General features: G+C 39.5%; 1 protein-coding gene across 1 annotated transcript in view; it reads right to left on the bottom strand.

The window, feature by feature from the left end:
- Nucleotides 1-14,268, bottom strand: part of LOC310995828 (protein NLRC3-like) — a gene marked incomplete at its 3' end in the record, with an annotated part of 55,179 nt that overhangs the window by 28,105 nt on the left and 12,806 nt on the right. The gene's annotated exons all lie outside the window — the stretch shown is intronic.

Here is a 14,268-nt window from a genome sequence, read left to right as displayed (position 1 = left end):
TAAACATTGTAATATGACACCACACCCAATAATATCATAGCAACATTCTCAAAATATCAGAGATTAAGTTATTAAAATAACTTCTCCACATCAATAATATAAAAATAACGTCTTCACATAGTAATAAGCATGCAAATATAACATTAATACCAGTAAGAAGACGTACAGTGTGCACCTTCTGCCATGTCTTAGCATAAAATAGTGACTCGGCGTGCTAAAAACGCAGATACTGTGCTAAATCATCAGATTTTACAGTGCAGTGTGCAACAAATTCTCAAAACGTCTCATATTGCACCTTCAAAATGAAGCTAGTGCTAGCTTTAACGCTAGTGATTCACACGAGTGGGTAAGGTCTCTGGTATTAGCACTGATTAGCACTGGCGGTTAGCATTTAGCATGGAAAAAACGATTTCTCACCGATGCGTTTTCTTCTTGGTGGAGATGTCGGGTCCCTCTAGCTTCACTCTCACAGGTCCAGGGCGTCACCGGAGTTATCCCGTAGTTTTTAATCACTTTTATCAACTTTTACTAGTGTCTCCGACTCCTCTTCACAAGCTAAGTGTCGTGCTCGATGCGGGGCTGCTCGCTCTCCTGACAACGGCTCCGGAGGAAGTGAACCTTGTTCTGAGCAGGTCAAGGGGTGGGAGCTTCTTCCCGATTGGCTGACAGCTCATCTCCAGCCAATCTCTTTCAAAATAAACGTATAAAAAAATATTTTATCACTGTTCAATTTCTTTTTATAGGTAAGTATCTGTTTTTAATTATTAACATAACTTAGTATTTATTAATTAACTTTTTAAATATGAATTCAGCTGTTTTAATATGCAATCAACTAATTTTTAATACAGACTTTTAACCTTGGTTACAACAGACATTATAACATTAAAACAATGTGCTTAAAGGGATATTTCAACATTTTGGCAGATTTGCCCGTTAATCCCTAGTCTTAGGGATAGGGTTCGTTACTTTTACTGTAATTGACGGTAACCTACAAGCTGTTTTTAGATCGGCGGGGCAGAGACATGAGCTGCTCAGCTACCGCTACGGAGACTATCAAACACACAATCCAACAACTCTACAACGCTCTTGTGGATGATTGTTAGTGTTAATTAAGTGTATTGTTTCATGTGATTTCATGCGTGTAAGGTTGTAGCCTATCTTTTTTTTTTTTTGCCAAACACACAGCACAAAATTTAATAAACGGGTTTAGGTGCATAGGCTAATACCACTTTCCAAAATGTCCTGAAGTAGGCTACAAGCATAAATAACTTCACTTTATAATTAAACTCAAATGTAACTTAAAATACACTCAAACTTAATATTACAGTGTTGATATTAAAATGTATACTTTCAAAATATGTTATCATTGTATTTTACAATGACAATTTTAGCATACATTTTAAAATATATCAAAAGTATGTGTGAAAACAAATTTCAAATAAGTACACTTTAGAAATTACACATAAATTTCACTTTAAGTATATTTTAGTTTAATATATTTCTATAAAGTGTAATATAGTATAATTATTTTCAAGTGTGTTAAAAGTGTTAGCGTGAAAGTGTGATGTTAGTGTAATTTTTATATATTTATATAAAGTACAATTTGTATAATTACATTTTCAATATACTATTCAAAATACGAATATACTTGAAATACAATAAAGTACACTTTTTTTTCACCAGGGTCCTATCAACGTCTATTTATAGACCAAATCTAGACGATTGAATTGTATAATGAATACTGACCAAAGAAAACTACTGTAAATTGTATAAATGATGGCCAAATGCTGGATTAAAACATTTGTAACAGTCATTGATCAATGTACAGTGTAGTTTAGACTTAGACTCGATTTAGACGTCTAAATCAAGACCTCCTATCAACGTCTATTTTAAGACCAAATCTAGACGATTGCACTAAATGATGAATACTGTCCAAAAAGTAACTGTAAATTGTATAAATGGTGGCCAAATGTTGGATTAAAACATGTATAACAGTCATTGATCAAAGTGCAGTGTAGTTTAGATTTAGACTCGATTTAGACTCGATTTAGACGTCTAAATCAAGACCTCATGTAAACGTCTATTTTTAGACCAAATCTAGACGATTGAATTGTATAATGAATACTGACCAAAGAAAACAACTGTAAATTGTATAAATGATGGCCAAATGCTGGATTAAAACATTTTTAACAGTCATTGATCAATGTACAGTAGTTTAGATTTAGACTCGATTTAGACGTCTAAATCAAGACCTCCTATCAACGTCTATTTATAGACCAAATCTAGACGGTTGAATTAAATACATTAAATAATGAATACTGACCAAATAAATAACTGTAAGTTGCACAATGGTGTCCAAATATTGTACTAAAATCATCTGAATGACCATTGATCAATATACAGTGAAGTTTAGATTTAGCCTTGATTTAGACGTTTAATCAGCATCTAGATTTAGACCAGGTTTAAACTATTAAGTTATCTTTATTTTTTTTATGTTGTTTATGTTATGTTTACATCTTATGCTTTCTTTTTTAAGCATAACATTATGCCAACCATGTTTAGAAATATTTAGATATCACTATTAACCTATATAGATATAGGCAGTTTGCAATTAAGTTTATTGAGCATTAATGCAAATAATTCCTTTGAAAAAATAATTATTGGTGAACAGTAAAATAAAATGGCAATTTGCACTATAGGCGATCGGGGACAGTAGCCAGCAGATCCCTCTATGATCCCTCCCCTCCCCACTAGGAGGCAGCAACACGCTGGAAGTTGTCTTGTGGACCGGAAATCAGTTTCGGGAAGTTGAAAAACGACTTCTGGCCGTCTATGCTTCTGGCACTACACCACATCCATGCACAACACCGGTCGAGAGCAGAGAAGAGTGTGCGAAAAGAAGAAGAGCTTCCTATAGGTGAGTGGTCAAGGTTACGTTATTGAAATGCTGCTTTTTCCTGCAATGTTTGTTCATTTAATTGTCATCAATCCGTTTGCAAAATGCCGATGATATGCTAGCTCGCTAGCTATGGCTTGCCTGCTAAGCATCATTGCAAAAACGATTTGTTTGTTTGTGAAATATGGCATGCTCAGCCAAAAGTAAGGTTTAAATGAGACTTTACACAGTAGCACATACAATAGCAGATTTTCTTGAGTCATATGATGCATAATACTTACTACCTGAAAATATAAGCCCAAAATTGATTAAAATATAGCTAGCAGCACTATTTCCAGTGTCTATTTGATTTCATAAACTCCCAGTTACAGACTTGTAAGGGTCACATTTTCCTTACCTAAAGGAACAGAGTCCCTGAATTCAACTTTGAAAAGCGTTTCCTTAAGTAATTCCATGTTTTTCACAATGTTGATAATTTGTAATATCATACAGATTGCAAAGCTGTCTCATATTGGAGGAAAGGATTTGAAGACATGCACGAACAAAATCATGGACAGGTATGATTACACATAGAAGTTTAATATCTGTAGAACAGACAACATAATAGTGGGTGGTTACAATGTGGTAGTGTCATACAAGTTATATAAGTTTACTGTTAACAATTGTCTTCATTTTTTATCTGTTGCAGACTCTTCATGAACAGCATCATGACACAATTTAATATGTTGGAGGTGGGAAGCAAAAGAAGAGGGCCTTCACACAGACTGCCTTCTACTCTGTGGTCACAGGTAAATAGAAAAACTGTCTGCTAGTTATTTGGAAATTGCTTCATGTTAAACATGTGTGACTGACATGACATTAACAAACAACAATTTGTCTGGACTGTACTAGGTAATCTCTGTAATACTGACAATTATGAAACTTAATTGGTGTTGTTTCATGAAAGGGAACCATAATACAGTTATAGTCAGGCTTTATTTATTAATTTATTAATCTTTACAGACTTACTGGGCAGTGCAAGTTTTGTCCAGCGCAGTGCAGCACGCGCTTGGTTTGCAGTTTGGTAGACAGAGGTGTGCAGAGATGGGTGTGGCGGCGCAGCAGGGGGAGGAGTCACATTCAGCTTGGCGCAGTGACAGTTTCGTGCCAAAGAGCAGCGCCGACGGTGCGCTGAATGCTTGCCAACTAAAACCAGGTCTACTCTCGGCGCAAGGCAGTGCAGTGGTAGTTTGGCTGACAGGCGCAGAGTGCACACGTCACCAAGACCTCACAGGCAGGTTTCCACAGATTCAGGCACATTTTAATGCAATTGCAATTGTCACTATTCAATGCAATCATCTTAATCAGCACATACATCTATATCTATATAGATTGTCCCGTCACATCTGATGTCAGATCAAAGGCGGTTGGCATGTGTAATGGAACTCAACCTGCCTGATTTAACACAGATTAAAACGTGATGCAAAATAACAAGTTAACATCTCTCTCAGCCAACCACAAACAGCATCAGAGAGTGAATATATATTCGGCATTGCTCATCTCCGGAAAAAAAGAGAGAGAGACGCTCTGCGATGCGTCCTTTACGCACAGCTGCTTCTGGTTTCATCCCCATTACTATTTTTTTATGTTGATGTGATCTGTGCACAGTGGTTACAGGGGTTTAAAGGAGCATTATCGCAAATACAGCAGTAATGGCATAAAATAAGCTGAAATATGCAAAAGATAGGTCGGGGGAGCCATAAATAAATTTACAAAGAAAATAGCAAACAGTGTAGTGTCCGTGGGGCAAATGCAGAATTTGTCTATGTTATGATCCAAGCCGGCCCGGCGCTTGCTGCGTTTAATTGCACTCGGAACGCGGAAAACCAAACTCCGAATCGGAAAAATGCAATAGAAAATTGTAATGTAGCAGTGTTAGACTGCTTACAGTCACTGAATCGCTCGGAAGAACACTTCTCTCCACGCCCCTGTGTCTTTCTTCAGCTGTCCTCTCAGCGTTATTAACGTGTTGACACAAAAATGATTTTAACGGCACATTAACGCGGGCCACTCTGTAGTTTTGGAAAACAGAGAGGCTGCTCCTCTCCAGACATGTGTATGCGTCTGTGTGTGTGAGTTACTACAGTTACGGCGACGCTCCCGTCCCCCGGATATTTCTGCAGTTGGATTTACATGATCTGGTCTGAGACATGAAACTCATGGACTAAGGAGACGTCCACTGCGGTCTGCACGTACTCCGTCGTGCATTTGTAGGAGGAAGTTGTAGCTGTTGTTGTGGTTGTGCGCGACGTAGAGCTGCCGTGTCGACTAGGGAGTTTTTTTTTTCCTTTCCCCAATCGCACGGTGAGGGAGGGGGAGGGGGGGGGGGTGCATATTTTTTCTCCTCATGTCCTACACTAGAGAACTTGTTCTTCTTATCACCAAACGAGGCTGCTCTCTCTCTGACAACTGATTGCACTTGTTTATATCTGATATGCTCCGCCACTGGCTCCATCTAGTGGCCGCGGATTTGCGTTAATGCTCCTTTAAATATAGGATACTAGCGTCTTTATTAGTGGGAAAAGGGTGTGTTTTTTGTTGGTTTGTTTTTTCACACATGGTCAACGCAGGGCAAATCTGATTAACAATAACCTCCTCCCAGACTACTTCTGCTCAGTCCGTGGAGGTCTGTACGTGTTGCCATGTATTTGGCCACTGTGAGTTTCCTCCTGTAAAAAGTTTGGCTGTCTGGCATCACTGTCTCCCTCGTCCATGTCGAAATGACAAAATTGCAGTGCGCATCACTCGTGGCGCATTTAAAGGTGAGGAGAGGAGCTCATTTGATTGGTGAAGAACGGGCTTGCACCCTCTCCTTTGCCATTTGCGCCGGTAGGAGTAGAGGGACGGGAGGAGTGCCTGTGCCGAGCTGCACCGTGCACCGAACTTGTAAAGTGCTCCTAGACACACCCCGTTGGCGCGACTGCGCCTGGTTTATGAAACTAGAGCCCCAAGTCTCAAATGGGTGGTGACCAATGCCCATTGAGTCAAGTCCTTTGAAACCATCTACCTTTTGTTATTGGATAGTATCTCTGTGACATCACGTAAAACAATAGGCAACCACACTTGCAATTTCTCTTCATTTATTTTATTGCTTTGTTTGCAGAAGCTGTACGAAAGTCCTTTAAGGATGCCACAGATGACCTCATTGCCTCAGCAATGGGGCTACATTTTGAGCAGGCCCCAGCTCGCAGCGGTGGAGGGAGCTACAAGAGGCCATTGGTGTAGTTGTCGTTTTTGTTTGCCTTTTTGTTCACAGTTTCAGGGTGTTCTTTTCAAATTTCTAATGTTTTTAACCCTCCTGTTCTGTTCTGACTCAAATTGACCCAATCTGTTCACTTCCTCCATCCTTGGTTCTTTCCTTCCTTCCCTTCATCCTTCCTTCTTCTTCCTTCTTCTTGATCCACTTGTTCCCTCCCTCCATGTTTTGTATTTTCTGTTTTGTAAAGGAATTAAACATATTTATATTGCACTTTCATATGTTTGTGATGGTTGGAATTTGTTTTAAAAATGTAGGTTGATTGAGATTACAGTAGGATAGTTTGGTTAATGTTCCCATCAAGAGATATATTTATATCCAGTGGTAAAATAAGCATGACATTAGTGTTACTGAAACCTATTTAAAAGACCAAAAAAACACATAATGTGAATAGATTGTCATAACATACTGCAACTACATCAAGGTAAGGATCACAGGTTAAATTTGGTCATGATGCATTTTGACAACTTTAATGTCCTTTTTAATATAGGGTTCTTGTTAATCATTTGATAGATTGTAATTACATGACTTAAATATCTAGATTTATTAGAATATCCATATAATAGTATGTTTAATTGATGTCAAGATTTTGTAATGGACTTTAAATATGGTATAAAAGTAAACGTCTAAAATTAGTCTATAAATAGACGTATATTAGCGGTTATTTAAACGTCTAAGATTAGACGAGGCGTATACATTTGGTATAAAAATAGACGTCTGGCAAACGTCTAAATTTAATCGTCTATAAATAGACGTATATTAGTGGTTATTTAAACGTCTATGATTAGACCAGATGTCTAGACGTAGTCGTCTTTTAGACGTCTATTAGACGGCTAGTATAAACTTAGACGTCTAAAAAACTTTCACTTTTATACCAGTGGTAGACCGATTTTAGCCTAGACGTCTAGGGACCATTTAGACGTCTATTAGACGTCTTTTAGACCGGAAAATGCTCAGTGGGCTGTTATGGTGCGTTCAAGGAAACTCGTATTTTTCCGACCATGAAGTCGTACCAGTTCGATCTGGTACGAGTTCAACGGTCGGAAGTTACGAGTGGCCGTTATAGTGACTTTCACCGGTAAAACAGGTCGGAAAAACACGAGTGGGTTGCCTGGAACGCTACAAAGTCGTAAGTTGTGACTTGAAGCTGTAATTTACGATTTCAAAAGCCTGCCTGGAACGCAGCATTAGCGAAAACGACCGGACCACTTACTTCTGCTTTAAGTATTTCACAATTAAGCTCCCTTACTGTGACGGCAACAAGGTATTGTGTGTTTTCAGTTTTAAGTAAAATATCAATATGATTTGGCCGATTTAACAGTAACGAAGTGTTTGAATGTAGCAACATGTTGGCAGTGATGCTAATGTTAGCTTGCTAGCTAAATGTATTCCTCATGTCACAGTGATGTAAACTCTCTAGCTCCTCTTAAATGTCACATATCAGTCAATGTATTGATTTTTAATGTGTCTGGTTAATACAGTTAATATTTGACTATCTGTTAAAGCTCATTGTATTTCAATTATTTGTCCTTTAGCCTTTACAATGTTCAATGTTTAAAATTCCTGTTAAAAGTAGCTTGTGGAAACATCAGTGTGCTTCACCATGGTCTGACTGGAGTTTTCTTCAGTAACAGCTTCTCCTTCATCGATGCTGACGACCTGTGAGCTCCATGAAGGCTCATGACAGAGGCTCATCACAGCTGCTGCTGCTACATCACATGCTGTCCACCTGGATTCATCACCCAGCACATCTTCCCATGTGTCACAGCTGATCTACAGGGATTCAGGCAGCGTTCACATAGACTCTACACAAAGGTCAGAGACAGTCACATCCACCAACACTGATACACAACTCTGAGTATCGATCTATTAATATTAAGTTTATCAAGCTACCAAGACGGTCTGCTACACAGCTGGTAAGTTACTGAAGGTCTGGGTATCATCACATAATCAATCTTTTTTTTTTTCTAAAGCAAAGAATCTATAAATCTGCTGTTTCAAATTGAAAATGCTGTTTTGTTCAGTTTCTTGGACTTTTTCACACTTGTCTGTGTACGTAGCTACTCTCTCTGCCAAATGAGAAATGAAAAGATTAAGTAGCAAAATAAAACTCAAAACTGTATTTTTAAAAAAAGAATTAGTTACTCTAATTTAGTTAAGAAACAAAAAAACAATTGGTCGCGTGATTTTGTTTCTAGTCTTTGGTTTAGAATTACAAATCAGATACATCCAGATTAATTTTATTTCTGGATTTAAAGTAAATAATGATTAAAAAAAAAAAAAGAATAACAAAAATCAAGGAGGCATCATTTTAAATTATTTAATAATTTCTTGATTGTGGCACCAAAAATCTCTTATGCTCTTTTGGTTTTAAAATAAATCACAGACTGATGTTTTTAAATGATATTAAATGATGTGATGAGACTCAGACCTGAAACAGTGAACATTTAACACTCACCTGTTCATATTATTATCAATGTAACGCAGTGCCACCTAACAACCACAAGGGGTCAGGGCATGAACATGATTGAACAGTCATATGAAAGTGGTGTGTTCAGGTAGAAGGTCACATGACCAGGCTGGACTGCAGGCTCACTTCACTGTGTTTCAGAGTTGACTGGTTTCTGGCTCTAGTCTGAGCAACATGACTGGGAACACAGTCAGTCCACTGTTGAAGAACCATAATAACTGTAACCTACAGACTACATGAGTATAGTAGTTACAGGAGAAGCATATGGGTTAAGGTAGGAGCCAGCCAATCATCTTCAATCAAACACTATGACAACTAGTATCATATATCGCCGTGACGACAGGACGTTCAATCTGATGTCAGAGAAGTGACATTGTCAGCAAGCCACACGGCTGCAACAAAGGATGTAAGGAGCCAACAGAGCAGCAGAGAGCGGTGAGTTCACTATTCACTACTATTAATGATGCACAGTAGAGTCTGTTGCAGAGCAGCGTCCATGTCAGAGATTATAAGAGTTTTTATTACAACAACTATCAGAGCTGCTCGCCTGTCACATTCACTGAAAAAGCTTCGGACTTCCGGGGTGACCTCCGTGTTATGTGGCCCACTGAATATGGCAGTAGTGGAACTCCCATCATGCCTCTGGGCTGAGCCAACGGCGTTCTGGATTTGATGCTGCGTGTTCATGAATGCTACTGTATGCGAGTGGATTAAATGGATGAGTAATGAGACTTTTACAGGAACCACATGGGGCTTTGAACCATGGATTTTCATAAATAACAACACTGACAAACAACAAAGATAATGTTCAGTAAAGTCAGATGTGTTAAACCTACAGTCACTGATATTGTGCTTCATTTGTTTGAATCATAATCAGGAGTCAGTGTTTAGTAGAAACTGTTTCCATTTTTACTAAATATTGTATGTAACGGACTACAACTGGTCAGATGAAATGAGTACGAGAGCCTTACTTTCTGACCTTTTTATGTTGACATGTATATTCATGCAGTACATCTGCTGACAGTTGTAGTTATATATTTCCTGTATCATTGTGTAGACTTCAGTCTGTTTTTCACTTTTCTCCACAGTTATATGCTACAGTCAGGATTGGAGGTAAGTATTATAAACTCTTTCATATTCATTCAGTCATTGAATATTAAATAGCCTGAGAGTTAAGCTTTTTGATTTCTGCTAATCTCAGCCACGTGTAGTCTGTAACAGCCAAACTAATGAGCTGCTCCTGTAACATCTATTTAAAGTGGATGTGGACTGAAGGACACTTGAATTTTACCACTGAGACAGTTTAAGACATTAAATAAATGTGTTAGTTGAGAGCTGATGAACAGGTGGTGAACTTCAGTCATGATGAGAAGTGAAGTACAAAACACTGACATGTGTCCAAACTGAAGTATCAAATAATCTCCTGTTTATCACATACACAATATTACAGGCATATGGCCAAAGTAACATAAGGTAGCTAAGCTACAGTAACAACAATCAACATGTTCCCAGGTGAACTGAACCATACACTATGACAATTATCTGTCACTGACGTAAAACACTCAGTGGATAACTTTGAATGACTTTGAATGATAATTCTTATTATAAACAGTTATTGGTAGTCTAACAGCTATAATAGTGCTGTGATGTCACTTGTTGTCCAGCAGGGGGTTTAATACAAGTAGATCCATCAGGACGAAACCACTGAAGTGAAATGAAGTGAAATAACCAAGTCTGACTGATCTCCAAGGTTTCAGAGAGATGATGACCTCCTGAACGTGCTCTGGTCACGTCTGTCTCTACACAGTTTACAGGTGAGTGCAGTGTTTGGTCTCTTTTCAGGACAAATTAACTTCTGATTTGTTGCGACAGAAAACATCACTGTCGCCACATTCAGCAGCTAAAACAAATATTTATATTCTGTCCTGTCTGTGACATTTCACCTTCAGCTGAGACACTGACAACTAGTGAAAGGTGTCAGTTCACACGACAACAATCAGCTGTTTGTGGTCATGTGATCAATGTGTTCAGAGGAGACTAAACCCTGGGTTTTGACTCACAGGGAGCAGTTTTATAAACTTTCACCTCTAGCTGAGGAACTTTGACCATGTCTGTCTGAAATACCACTTACACTGAATAATACTATATTATACAGTGACAGTCAAAGGCCTCAATGTGGCTGCTTAAAACCACCTGTAACTGTCCACAGCTCTAGTTTACAATAGACAGAGGGTGATACAGATGCATTTACCTCTATCCATGCCTCAATTATCTTGTAGACACAGGAACAACAGGTAAGTTTGAGAATGTTTTATTGTCAATTTGCCAGCAAAGGAGAAAAAACTGCCCACAACAGCAGAGACTCATCCTCCCCTCTGGATAAGTTGTTTAAACTGACTTTACGTTTCTAAATCAGAATCAGTGTTTGCAGTTTGTTTACCCTTGGGCACACAAGGGTTTTAGAGGTCATGAGCAAAAAAAAAGTCTGCAAGCCACTGCCCCCTGGTGGTGAATGTAGATGTGACATCACATGTGAGATGTGACATCACATCAGAACTAATGGAATAAAACTTTAAAGATGATGTAATAGAAACACACTCTAATTTGTTGCAACCTCATGTTGTTTGTTTTACTATTTTTAGATGAAAAATGTTAAATAAAAAAATAATTATTAAACAGAAAATGCATTGGATAAAAAACACAAAGTAGAGACAGACATCCAGTCCAAAAATAATCTTCTTTTTTCATGTAACTTACTTGATCATATCTGTACAAAATCTCTGTCCTGCTCCATTTAACAATAGTTTCTTGCTTCACTAACATTTTGAAGGAAAATAATGAAATCTTGTAGAGAACCAGACTGGATCTCTACTATAACAGAGGGAAAGAGACACTTTTTGTGTTATTATAATGTTTCTATGAAAAATGTTATTGAACTTGGAAGTTTGAATCTGTCAAGATCTTTCCAACTTTACTGAAGTGTTGGACTGTGTGAAAGGTGATGAAGCTCAGTTATATGATAGTGGAGCTTAATTACAAAGCAGGAGAAACTGCCCACAACAGCAGAGACACTCATCCTCCCCTCTGGATAAGTTGTTTTTCAAACTTTATATTTTTAAATCAGAATCAATGTTTATAGTTTGATGTGAGTGCACACAAGGGTATGAAAACCACTGCCCCCTGGAGGTGAATATAGATGTAAGGCTTTATCTAAAATGAATAAAACACAAAACATCTTCGATATACCAGCTCAAAGGCCACAACAAAGACAGTAGAGGAAGTCAAAGTGAAGACGAAGCCAAAGTCACATTTATTAAACAAAAGGCCCCATAGTGTCAGTGGAGTGACAGAGTTTAATATAAAATCAGTAGAAACAGGTGAAAAGCCTCTAATATTCTGATATATATAATATAATATATCTGACTGACTTTAGTCTGAACTGAATCAGCTCAGTCGTCCTCACATTCAGAAACACCAAACACTGAGACTGATGCTTTTATTGTGAAAAGACAGGAACATCAGACTCTTACCAAAGTAAAAGTTAACATGGTTTTATCCTGTAATAATCGACGCTTGCATCTTTAAAGGAAGAGGATCATTGAGAAGAGGTTTTTTTTTTTTTTTAAATCAACTGATTTAATCCATGAATGTGAAAACGTGAGTGAGAGACAGAGACAGACATGTTGAGACTGAACTGTCTGTTCAACAGTGAGAAGGTTTCACGGGTGGTGTTTAGCTCACTTGGTAGAGCTGCCGCCCCATGTTGAGGCTACAGTCATTCCCCTCTCTGCCTCCCCATTTCCCGTCTCTCTCTCAACTGTGCTATCGATTAAAGGCAATAAAAAAGCCCAAAAATATACTTAAAAGAGCTTGAGGCAAGATCAAGGAATAAAACTCATTAGCGATACAACGGCCGTAGCGGCCGTCAGGGTTACTGCAGCCATCAGCCAAGCTGGTGGAACTCTCCACAGCAGTGCAGCTGATGCTGTGACAGTGACACTGTGGCTGAATTGGAAACGGCAAACTATACCAGTTTGGGTCCGCCGCAGCAGTCTCTCACAGAAAAAAAGAACAGCTTTCACTATCTCGCATCTCTGCCAGTCAGCCCCTCTACCTGCTGTCTCTCTCACGAGTCACGACACACACACACGTTGCGCTTGGCTGTTAATAAACAGTAATGCGCCATGCCGCGCTCATTGTACAGTGCTCAATTTACCGCAACACCGGGAGGTTGACCGCCCACGCATCAGGTCAGCACACCGGCCGCCGCCGCCGCTGAGCCGCTACTGCCCCTCGGCTGCTCTGCACTCCTCCGAACACGTCGGAGAATTTCCTTACAGGCGTTGTTTGGATAAACTGACCACGGATGAATCAATCGGCTCATTGTAAAACTATTTATTTATTTATTGAAGTAGCCTAAATATGGTGATTTTTGTACGTACAGAGCCCCAAGGCTGCGCTGCTCACACACACCTGAAGCTTCACTTTTCATTCAAATGAACTAATGCGACTGCCACAGTGCCACTGTTAGATTTCATCAATGAGACCAGCATTTATCTCCTAAAAACAATTCAACCAGCCGGCAGAAAACGTCTAAAAACCTGTGGGGAAGTTACTCGGCTCGTTTTCTTTCCTGGGAGGAGGACAAAGTTTGCCCGGCTGATGAGCTCAGCTCCCCGGCTGCAGCCTCTGTGACGAGCTGCTGCTGCTGCGTGTGTGTGGCTCTGCACTCCTCCGAAAAATGTCGGAGCAAATCTACTTACAGACGTTATTTGGATAAACTGACAACAGATTGGGAATCTAAACTGTCACTTTCTCGCATGAAAAAATATTAAAATTTAAGAAAGTGACGTTATTTCTCTACTCGCTGCTCACATTACTGTTCAGGCTGCAAGACATCCGCCGACCGCTGGTCGCAAGCGGTGGAAAGCCGAAGCTGTCGAGGACGCGCATGCAGCGTCATTTGACGTCACATCCGCGGACAGCGCGGGAAATTCGGACCCAGAATTGCAGCGCATTATGCAGCACACAGCCTGTTCAAGGCAACGGAGAGATACGCGAGTGGGCTCATTCTTTTTGGTTTTGAACGCTTCATCGCCCACTAGCAGTAAAAAACTTAAAACGCATGTGCATTTCTTGCCTCATGAACCTTTAAAGGGACATTGTGTAGGAATTACTCCTATCTAAGGTTGTATATCGCAAGCAACTCAATTGTATTTTTCATGCTGCATTCACGTGAAATTGGGCAGATGGCAGACGGACGACAGCCGCTGCACGTAACGGCATAAACAAGCCTCTATGTAAACAAGTGGTCCGGCAGCACGAGGCAAAACAATACACGTGACAATATGTTGTCATGGCAATGTGGTATTGTTTACCCGACCCACGTTTTACCGGCTTTCTCTGGACTTCTGTGACTAAAATGACATCTGGTTTGTTACCGACGGCTGTCTGCCCGACTGCACATGAATGCAGCATCAGTGTAACGCTCCATTCCTCCTCACTGCGTTACCGTGGTGACTTTTCACAGACGCCACCTCGACCTGAGCCGACAGCCCCGGTGTCTCCGCTGAGTTTCTGTGGTTTCCTACCGTCACGCTGCCACTG

This window comes from Trachurus trachurus (assembly GCF_905171665.1).
Source record: "Trachurus trachurus genome assembly, chromosome: 13".
Taxonomy (NCBI): domain Eukaryota; kingdom Metazoa; phylum Chordata; class Actinopteri; order Carangiformes; family Carangidae; genus Trachurus; species Trachurus trachurus.
Note: the sequence above shows the minus strand (reverse complement) of the source record. Positions and strands in the feature narration are given on the sequence as shown.